The following is an 11,656-nucleotide window of genomic DNA, read 5'->3' on the forward strand; positions in this document are numbered from 1 at the left end:
ACCTTTTGTCACAGAAGGATAACTAAGACCAGTATATAAACTGTTATAGTTTCCATCTTGAGTTCATTGTTAAAGTAGACTTATAAAAGATCATAGAAAATTATAATGGGCTTCATATATTATTATTTTTTAATTTTGCCTTTATAAATAAATTTTCTATGAAGTTAGCTATAGTCCCTCCTATTATGCATTAACCTCCATCCCCCACCTACTCAGGGACATCACGCTTGTACAGGAAGATATAAGATTTTTTATTTGAAGACTACAATGAGACATTGGAATTGAAATTAAACAATACTTCTTATAATAATATAGAGAAGATGGAAGATTTAGAGATTTCTACACTAAAAGCTACAAAACATTGTAGAGATAAATTAAAGAAGACCTAAGTAAATGCAAATATGTACCATGATTGGGGACTGGAAGAAAATAGTGTTTAGATATCGAATTCTTTCCAAAATTAATCAGTGCAATCTCAACCAATTTCCTGAAGTTTTTTTGTAGAAATTAACCACTCAATTATAAAATTTATATGGAAAACACCAGAACGGCCATAGCAAATTTAAAAACTAACAAATAAATTGGAGAACACAGAATATTAAATCCCAAGACTTGCTGTAAATGAAAACATTTCAGAAAAACAAAAGCTAAGAGAATTCAAGGCAGTGTTGTTTTAGAAAAGGAAAGACATATATATCAGTGAAACATAACAGAGTCCAGAAATATACCCACATATATAAGTTTATTGATTTTTGACAATGGGGTCAAATTAATTCAAAGGGAAAAAGAATAGTCTTTTGAACAAAGGGTGCTATAATAAATGAACTTCCATATGCAAAAAGAAGTAAATTTTTACTTTTACATCACATTATATACAAAATTAACTTGAAGATATAGATCTAAAGGTAAAACATAAAACTGTAACAGTTTTTGTACCTTAGGTTAGGCAAATATTTCTTAGAACAAAAAGAACATGAACCATAAAGAAAAAGCTAATAAATTAAACTTTATCAAAATTTAAAATGTCTGCTCTTCAGAAAACACTGTAAAAAATTAAAATATTTTCTGCCAGTGGAATGGCAGAAAATACTTGCAAAACACATATCTGATAAAGCACTTTTATCCAAACTATATGAAGAGCTCTTACAACTCAATAATAAAAATGAAAACACCCCAACAAATTACAGGGCTAAAGATGTGAACAAAAGAGCATATATGAACAGGAAATAAACTCATGAAAAGATGATCAGCATAATTAGTCATGAAGGAAATGCAAATTAAACTCATGATGAGATACTTCTACACATCTGCTGTAATGTTTAAATTTAGAAAAACTGATAATTCCAAATTCCGGTGAAGATGCAGAGCAACTGGAACTCTCCTACATTGTTTTGGGAAAACAGTATGGTACAGCACTATGAAAAACAGTTTGGCAGTTTCTTATAAATTTAACTATACACTGAACATATGCACCAACAATGCCACTTCTAGGTATTTACCCAAGAGAAATGAAAACATATATCTACATTAAGACCTGTACACAAATAGCTATAGCAGTTTCATTCATAATTGCCAAAACTGGCAACAATCCAAATGACTACCAACGTGCAATGGATAAACAAATGTGGTTTTTCTATACAAAGGACTACTTCTCAGTAATCAAAAGGAATGAATTACTGATATATGTAACAATATGGATGAATCACTAAAGCATTAGGCTAAGTGAAAGAAATCATTTATAAGGCTACATACTTTATGATGGCATTTATAAGACACTGTGGAAAAGACAGAACTATAAAGACAGAAATTAGATCAGTGATTTCCAGGGATTTGGGATAGGTGGAAGGAATGAGTACAAAGTTCATGATGGAAGTTTGAGGTGATGAAAATGTATCGTGACTACGATATGGTTTCAATACTATATTCATTTGGCAAAACTCATTGAACCACATGCTTAAAAAAAGGTGATATTTACTTTATGTAAATTATACTCCAAGAAACATGACTTAAGATGCATTAAATTAAAATAACCATAGTTCTTATAAAATTTGGATAGGTGTTTCTGATTACTAGATTTCGTATAGCCTTCTTTGTTTCTTAGGATTATGGCCAATCCCCAATAGCATTTCAGAGGGCAAAGAATTCTAAAATGAGATAGTGTATTTTCCATCCTTTGGGAACTTGCAATATGACAGATATCATTGTAACTGAAGACATTTGATTATTGTCAAGGCTTAAAATAATATCATGAATAATCAGTGGTATAATAAATGCTTTGGGGGTGGTAAGTTTGATTGTGGTCTTTTATGTACCTTTCATGTCTCTATATTTTTTAAATTAATTAATTACTTAATTAATTTTTGGCTGTGTTGGGTCTTCGTTTCTGTGCGAGGGCTTTCTCCAGTTGCGGCGAGCGGGGGCCACACTTCATCGCGGTGCGCGGGCCTCTCACTGTCGCGGCCTCTCGTTGCGGAGCACAGGCTCCAGATGCACAGGCTCAGTAGTTGTGGCTCACGGGCCCAGTTGCTCCGCGGCATGTGGGATCCTCCCAGACCAGGGCTCGAACCCGTGTCCCCTGCATCAGCAGGCAGACTCTCAACCACTGCGCCACCAGGGAAGCCCAATCCTCTATATTTTTGTTATTTAAATTTGTAAGTCAATATTTGCATTATTTCATTATTAGAATTCTTACAGTTAATTATGCAGTGCTTTCTAATTTTAGAATCCCTTTTCAGTTAGTGCAACACAAGAAGTAGAGCGCTTTCTAACAACTCTTACTCTAAAATTTAAGGAACAAAATGCTTATTTAAGAAATGGATATTCAGAAACCAAATTTAATTTAAAATTACCTTTCCATTTTGCATTAATCTGCAGGCATACTATACATGAATATTCAGATCAGGTTGAGCAAACAAATAAGAGGAGGTTACCAGAAGAAACGTAAAAGAAATATCAGATAGAAAAACAGCAAACAGTTAATTATTCTGAGCACTTACCATGTGCCAGGGTCTATTGTAAGTGCTTAACAGGTATTAATTTACTTAATATTCAGAAAAAACCCTATGAGATAGACCTTTTATTATAACAAGGAAACCGAGAATGTAAGAATGTAATAAATTGCCAGAGGTTGTCTGGATAATAACAGAACTCATATTCCAACCCAGGCAGTCTGGTTTCAGAGTAAAAGCATCTATAACTGTCCTTGGAAGATATAGAGTCATAGTTATATGAAAAGAAAAAAAATTCCTTCCTAGTATAAACCAGCAAGAGGGTGGGGAGTGAGGGAATTAGGGAAGACTATGTGCGAGAACTTCTGAAGGCCTGGGGAATGTCCAAATCAGATATAAACTCATAAAAGTCCAGGAAAAAGGAAAGATCAGGAGATAAAACACACTCTGACCAACTCAACCACGTAGTACTGTTTTGGAATAATCTCTGGCTCCTTTAATCAGGAAATTATTAAACTTCCACTGGGATACAGATCTGTATTTCTAATGGGAAACAGATTTGGGGAGTAGAAAGTTAGGCAGGATTTATATTATTAAAAGGGTAGAAGCATCATCCTTGTTCTCATTCTGAACTAGCCTGTATCTGATGATGAAGCTGCTGGACCACAGTAAGTTGATACCAGAATTCAACCTCTCTGGAGCCACCCCCATTGTGGGACCAATCAAATAAAGTCTAATTATAAAGAGAGATTAAATTTGTTGAAACTAGGAAGTATATACACATCAACTACTAATCTCTCTGACAAGTTTCAAGGCCCATGAACGTCTAATACCATCTTTTAAATCCCTGGTAATCTGTCACTTTGCTCCAGAATACAAAATCTCTTCCTTTTAAATGAAGCTGCTCGTTAAATAGACCCTAATAATGTTCACTTTGCTGACTTACCTAGTTTCCTTTTCTTGTAATGCACTTGCTTGCTCTTTTCAAATTCTTTGATTTTTGAGGCTTATTTGAGATTACAAATTTGTGCACATTTATATTGCCTTCACTTGTGTCAGCTTCTTCTGCCCTATTACATCTATATTTCATATTTCATATTCATATATCATTGCATTTCATGTCATACATTTATATTTCATAGTTCATGACATTTATCACTTATAATGATGTAGTATTGCTTGAGAATGAAGATAATATTTTATATGTAATGCTTACTCTTTGCAAATAAAGTTGCACAGAATGGACCCTTTATATGTAGTTGTTGATTCAAATAGAAACTATCAAATTAAATAGGTAAAGGGACATCAATTATGAGATGCAGCCTGACACAAAGTATTCGTATTTTGATACTTTGAAAATTAATATAACAATAGTAATAAAATACAGAATAAAATATAACTGAATCCATGTATGCCCCACTAATATTTGTCAAATGTTAATATATAATTTTGCTTCAATTTTTCATGAAAGTAGAACATTATCCATAAATTTTAAATCTATTTTTTTCTCCACAGTTCTGTTGCCCTTTTGCTATGTATTTTGTAAGTATTCTTTTAGATCATGAGTATTATAAAAATCAGATTAGTTAATTCATATAGTCTTACAGTTTATGGCTTTATCATAAATATATATATATATCAATTAATATATATATGCATATATATGTGTGTATGTGTTTACCCTATATGTACTTCAACAAGTAGAATACATATACATATATATATATATATATACATGTATACATATAAGAGCAAGAAAGATACCGAGGATATGGTCCAGGAAGCTGAGAAGTACAAAGCTAAAGATTAAAAGCAGCAGGAAAAATTGTTTTCCAAGAATTTGCTTGAATCTTATGCATGAAAGCAGCTGTTGAAGATGAAAAACTTCAAGACAAGATCAACAATGAGGACAAACAAAAATTCTTGATAAGTGTAATGAAATCATCAACTGGCTTGAAAAGAATCAGACTCCAGAGAAGGAAGAATCTGAACAGTTGCAGAAAGAGCTGGAAAGTCTGCAATTCCATCATTACCAAACTCCAGAGGACAAGAGGCAGACCAGGGGACTTCCCCGGTGGTGGAGTTCTTCCATCTGGTGTGGCCTCCTCTGGGCCCACCACTGAAGAGTTAAGTCAACCTTAGCATAGATTTAACATTGTTCCACACAATAAAACACTGAAGGACCCAAATTTGTAACAAATAACATTGCATCTTAAGCATTCTATTCTAAGTGGAAAATGCAATGTCTTAAATAAAACTGTATTTAAACTTGGCACCATGAAGATGTACATACATATGTGTACATACGTGTATATACACATATATGTATCAATATATATGTGTTTATATTATTTCCAACTTTCACTTCTTTTCACTATTTCAAACAATGCTGCACCTAACGTTCTTTACAGCTCTCCTTGTGTACATGTTGTGTTTCCAAAAGGAGAATGACTACCAAAATTACATTAGTTATATGCATTGCAAATATTTTTCTCAGACTATAGATTTCCTTTAACTTTATAGGGATAATTTTGTCCTTTTTTTTTTTTTTTGTCCTTTTTAAAAAAAAAAATCTTTCTGCATTGATGTCACAAAGATACTTTCACTTATTTTCTTGTAAATGTTGCAATGTTTTGCTTTTTATGTATAGGTATTTAACCCATCTGGAACTTATTTTTGAGTATGGTATGAGGTAGGTATCTAATTTATCATTCTCCATATGGAGAACCAGTTGTCCTAGCATCATTTATAGGAAGAGTGTGTCCTTTCCTTGCTGATGCATAGCACTTATGCCAAAATCACCTTCCAAAATATTCAGAGGTGTGTTTATGCCACATTGCCATGAATTTTTTGTGTGTCTTTTACTAGTCTCTCTATTTTGTAGAACAACTATATACTTGGCTAACACTACTCTGAAACCACATTGTTTTAATTAGTTGATAAATTCTGAAATATGATGGACAAGTTCCTGTTACTTATTACTTTTTAAAATTGTCTTGGCTACTCTTGCATTTCTTTATATGCCTTTTAGATAGCTTGGTAAGTTTTATGAAAAACCCTGCTGGTATTTTTTTTGGAGCTACGTTAAATTTATGAGTAATTTGGGGAGAATTATTATCTCCAAAGTGTTGAATTTTTCCATAAAATGTTGTATTTCTCATTCTTTACTTCCTTTCATGCCTTTTAATAAAGCTTTATTAATTTATACATTTAGATGTTGGACATTTGATTTCCTTATTTATAGATATGTTACAGTAATTTAGGTATTTAGAGTAGGATTTTAAAAATTATGTTAACTTGTTCCTGGTATATGAAATATATTAATTTTATATAAATTTTATAACTGATGATATTGCTGAATTTCTCATGAATTTTCATGAATTTTTTTGTTTTTGAATTTTTCTGTGTTTAAAAATCTAACATCTATGAATAATTACAGTTTTTTTTTCTTTCAATCCTTAAACCTCATTTCTTTTGCTAATTAATTGCATTGACAAAAATATCCTCTTGATTCAGTTTTTAAAATGCACAATTTAGATTAAGGAAGTAATTCTTTATTTTGCAAATTTGTTTTTGTAATGTAGTTTATAATACTTTCTTATAACTACTTATAACTATGTCTACCTCTAGCATTACTTTTTAACTTTTTATTGAAGAATGACATATACACTAGTCATAAGTGTATGATGATAAATTTTTATGTATATATGCACCCAATTTTCTAAGTGTTTATATCAATTTAAACTCCTGCCAGAAATGTACAAGAGTTCTAGATGTTCTTCCTTGGCATACACCTGGTATCATTAGCTCTTTTACTTATAGCTTTTGTGATGGGGTATAATGATCTCCTGGTTTTACTTTGAACTTCCTTGATAACTAATGATGTTGCACATATTTTTCCATGCATGCTGGATAATTTTATGGATATATTTTATTCAAATATATTATTGCAAGTCAGATTTTCCTTCTTATTCTCTTATTATTATCATTTGATGAACAGGGGCTACTTAAAATTTTTTTCTTTTATGGTTACTACTTCCTGTGTCTTGTTTAAAAATTCATTACTATCCCAAGGTTATGAATTTATTGCCCTAGGTTTTCTTCTAGCAAGCTATTGTTTTATTATCAACATTTAGGCCTAAGATCCATCTCTAATTAACTTTTATGCATGGTTTGAGATAATGGTCAAAGTTTTGCTCTGTTTTCTTTTTTTTAATAGATATATAATTGACTGAGTACCATTTTTTGATAAAGACTATTGTTTCTCCACTAAATTGTGGTATTTCTTTGGTCATAAAACATGTCACTGTATATGTTTGTGTCTATTTTTGACTCTATTGTGTTCTAATTATTTGTTTTTCTAAACTTATGCCCAAACCACCTTCTTAAATATAATAATTTTGAAGAAATCTAGATATCTATTAGTCTAAGTTTTTAGCATTTTATTTTCATGTTTCTAAAATTATGTAGGTTTCTTGTTTTCTAAGTCAGTCTCACTTTAATTTTTTCTCTTTCATGAGTGTTTTCAAAGAAGCTTGTTTTTCTGTTTTTTGTTATTTCTTTTTTTTGTCCTTTCCTATTTTAATTATTCCTACAATTATCATTATTTCTCTTCTTTTGGCTTTACATGTTGTACTTGTTTTCTACTGTTGCTGTAACAAATTACTGCAAACTTTGTGGCTTAAACACTCATGTTAGCTTATAGATATGTAGGTTAGAAGCCCAGGTGAGCGTTCCTGATTCCTCCTCTCTTGGCCACATGAGGCGAAAATCAAAGTGTTGGCTCCCTGGGCTCTTCTTGTCTGAGGGAGAATCTTCTTCTAAGCTCATTCATGTCATTGGCACAGTTCAGTTTCTTGTGGCTGTAGGGCTGACATACTCGTTCCCTTGCCCTCTGACAGCTAGGGGCTTCTCTCAGCTCTTTAAAGCCATCTGCACTGATGTCATGTTGAGCCTCTCCATCATCAGAACAGCAAGTCAAGTCCTTCTGGTGCTTCAAATATCCCTGAGTTCCCCTTCTGCCACATCTCTTCTTCTTCCAGAAAGTCCTCTACTTTTAGGAGCTCAACACCAAACAAAACATGTTGTACAATTTCATCTATGGTTATAAAAAGGAGATCAGTGGTTGCCAGGGCCACAGGAGTGGGTTAGAATTAATTGGGCAGGGTTGGGGAAAGATTTTGGGGGATAGAAATCTCCTATATCTTGCTTATGTTAGTGGTTAAAAGGAAATGCATTTGACAAAACTCTTGAACTGTCAACTCAAAATGGATTCAATTTGTATAATGCAATTTATACCTCAATAAAGTCGATTTCACAAAACATGGTTCACTGTTGTTTAGATGAGCAAGTTTATAAGTTTGATCATTTGTTTTAGGAGGTGTCATAATGTACTAGAAAAGAAAGGTAGCTTTGTTTTATCCAGATATATGTTAGAAAAGTTTTAAAATAAATGCTATATAGCAGAATAAATATTTTTTGATTATAAAACAGAGGAGTGTTCAGAAAAGAAAACAAGTTTTAATGTCCTTCAGGGCCTCAGGCTGAATCCCAGCAGAGAGAAAAGATACAAACATTCATTCTAGAAATTTGGAGTTCTGAGAGTTATAAATGTCTGTACTAGATTACGCATTTGCTATGCCTTTCTATCTAAAATTTATTTTTTGGACTCTGCATTTGGAGTGTTTCTTCCACAGCTTTAATGACTTATATGCCAATAAATGCAAAACATTTTAAAATAAGAATAGCTTCTGAGAAAGTCAATTTCAACTCCTTTTTGTATGTCCTGCAACATATTTTCCATTTTGTGTTAACTACAATATTGATGATTGTTTTGACCAATAGCAAATCCCTCTCCATAATTAAAATGTCATATTTTAAGAAATAATCCTCTCAGAAAAATTCCTTTGATTTGATACATGTTTAGATACCCTCTAAACAGGTTTTTCAATTTTTCATTTAATTTTTAAAATTATGGTAAATTAATTATGCATAACTATGCATAACGTACAATATACCATTTTAAAAATTTAAGAGTATAATTCAGTGACATTAAGCACATTCACATTGTTGTGCAACTATCACCACCATCCATCTTCAGAATGTTTCATCTTCCCAAACTGAAACTTCATAATCATTAAACAATAAAGTGTCACTCTCCTTTCCCCAGCCCCCAGCCACCATTGTTCTACTTGAATCGTCTCTGTGAATTTGGCTATTCTAAGCACCTTATAAAGTGGAATCATATGATATTTGTCCTTCTCTGAATGACTTATATCACTTAGTATAGTGTCTTAGTATTTAATGTCAACAGGATTCATTCATGTTGTAGCATGTATCAGAATTTACTTCCCTTTTCAGGCTGAAAATTTTCCATTATATGTGTGCACCTTCACGTATGACCCAGGTACTTTGTTACCTGCTGCTTCTGTACTGGGGCTTGGAGCAAGTGAGTTTTTGCATGCGAACTTCAAGAGCAAATTCATCATTTCCTATAGCACTCCAGGTCTCCCAGATGTAAGCCCTGCTGGTTTTCAAAGTCAGACATATGGGGGCTCACCTTCCCAGTGGAGGTCCCCAAGCTGGGGAGCCTGATGTCGGATTCAGAGCCCTCACTGTTCAGGGAGGACCTTTGAGGCTATGCATCCCTCCTGCCTGTGGTTCATAGCGCCAGCGGTGTGGATCCCAGTGAGACCATGTTTCCACTGTTCCTAAACATCTCAATGTGGCTTTTTCTTTTTACCCTCGGTTTCAAAATATCTTTTCTGCTAGTCTTCAGCTTATTCTCACAGATAGTTGCTTTACATGTAGTTGTAATTTTGGTGTGTCTGTGGGAGGAGGCAAGCCTAGGATTTTCTTACTCCACCATCTTCTAGCATGAGTTTCTTTTTTCTTCTTCACAATTTCACAGATAGATTTGTTCTTATCATAGATCTTAGCCACCTCAGCATATGATTATCCTCCTTTCCTTTTCAAGTAGAGAACTTTCATCTTTTCACTTAAAGGAAGCACTTTATTGCTTTCTTTGGCGTATCTGAATTGCCAGCATTACTACTTTTGTGCTTTGGGGTCATTATTAAGGAAAATAAGGGTTTCTTGAACACAAGCACTGAGATATCAGAATAGTTGATCTGATAACCGAGATGACTACTAAGTGACTAATGGGCAAGATGCACTGGGCAAAGGGATGATTCAGGTCCCAGGCAGGAGAAGCAGGACAGCATGAGATCTTATCATGCTATTCAGAAAGGCCTGGCCTTCAATTTAAAACTTACAAATTGTTTATTTCTGGAATTTTCCAATTGATATTTTCAGACCATAATTGACCACAGATAACTGAAACCATGAAAGCAAAACCACAGATAAGGGGGGGCTACTCTATAAGCATAACTCATATTTTATACATATATATATAAAACTACCTAATAAAGATACACTACCTAATAAAGATAATAGTTTTCTAAATCTGATTATTTAAAATATTAGATATATAACCTACAAATTACCAGTGAATAGTTATCATTGTTCTTCAAGTGTGTATTTTTCTCTCAGTTGGTGATTCAGTGTATCTCATTACTATCCATCTGTTAAATTAGCCTTACTTATAATTAATGTCATCTCCAATCAAAACCTCCTACACTTAAATACAACAATGCATTAAAAAACCGGAAGTTCTTTTTTTTAATAAACGGAAAGCACTTCAAGTAAAAATTTGAAGCAGTATTGAAAATATCATTTCCTGTTAGTAGGTTGCATAAAAATTATATGAAATGGATCAGAATGGCTTGAGTCCTCTCCATGCTTAACAGGTTAGACAGTAATGGAGGTGTGATAACCCTTCACAACCACTGTGTTAATGCTTACTTCCAGCTCATATATCTGCCTAGGACAACTAACAACTCTGTGATGGTGTTAATGATAGAGAGAGAAATCCAAGAACAGCCTGCTTATAGAGTACAGTCATGTAGATTCTTACACAAGTCTTACACAAGATAGCAGGAACTTTCCTGTTCTCAGGTTTCCAATATCTGGAATTTACTTCTAGTAGTGAGTTCTGGTTTACTAGTTATGATAATGTGAATATATAACCACATTGTTTATTACTTATTTTCTTCCTCTCTACCAACCACCTTGCCACCCAAGAAAATGAAAATGATGTTAATAAAGGGAAGAACCATATTAATGACAAATGTTTGACTTTTTAGATAAGAGGCATCATGCTAAGCAGTTTACCTTCATTATCTCATTTTGACCTGAGAAAACGGTGGCTTAGGAAGAATAAATGTTAGAATCAAACCTAAATTAGGAGTTAAATAAATCTGATTTTGTTAGTTTGTCATAATAAATGTAATGAATATCAACCAAATATTCTAGAAGAGTTTGTGGTTAAGATCATGTCTTTAAGACCACCTTTTCCAACTGCAGTGCTCCTATCCTGAGGCAACATTCTAACAGTCTTTGTGTTTTAGTTTCTTTCAGTGATTTCTTCCATATTTATAGATAATGTTGTTTTCTGTTAATTTTTTAAAAATATCTTTATTGGAGTATAATTGCTTTACAATGGTGTGTTAGTTTCTGCTGTATAACAAAGTGAATCAGCTATACATATACATACATCCCCATATCTCCTCTATCTTGTGTCTCCCTCCCACCCTCCCTATCCCACACCTCTAGGTGGTCACAAAGCACTGAGCTGATCTCTCTGTGCT

At 33.1% G+C, this 11,656-nt stretch overlaps 1 pseudogene; it reads left to right on the forward strand.

The window, feature by feature from the left end:
* The first annotated feature begins 4,719 nt into the window (after positions 1 to 4,719).
* LOC103004521 (heat shock cognate 71 kDa protein-like) lies at positions 4,720 to 5,090 on the forward strand (annotated as a pseudogene).
* The last annotated feature ends 6,566 nt before the right edge of the window (positions 5,091 to 11,656 follow it).

The sequence above is a fragment of the Balaenoptera acutorostrata genome, chromosome 8 (assembly GCF_949987535.1).
Source record: "Balaenoptera acutorostrata chromosome 8, mBalAcu1.1, whole genome shotgun sequence".
NCBI classification, from domain to species: domain Eukaryota; kingdom Metazoa; phylum Chordata; class Mammalia; order Artiodactyla; family Balaenopteridae; genus Balaenoptera; species Balaenoptera acutorostrata.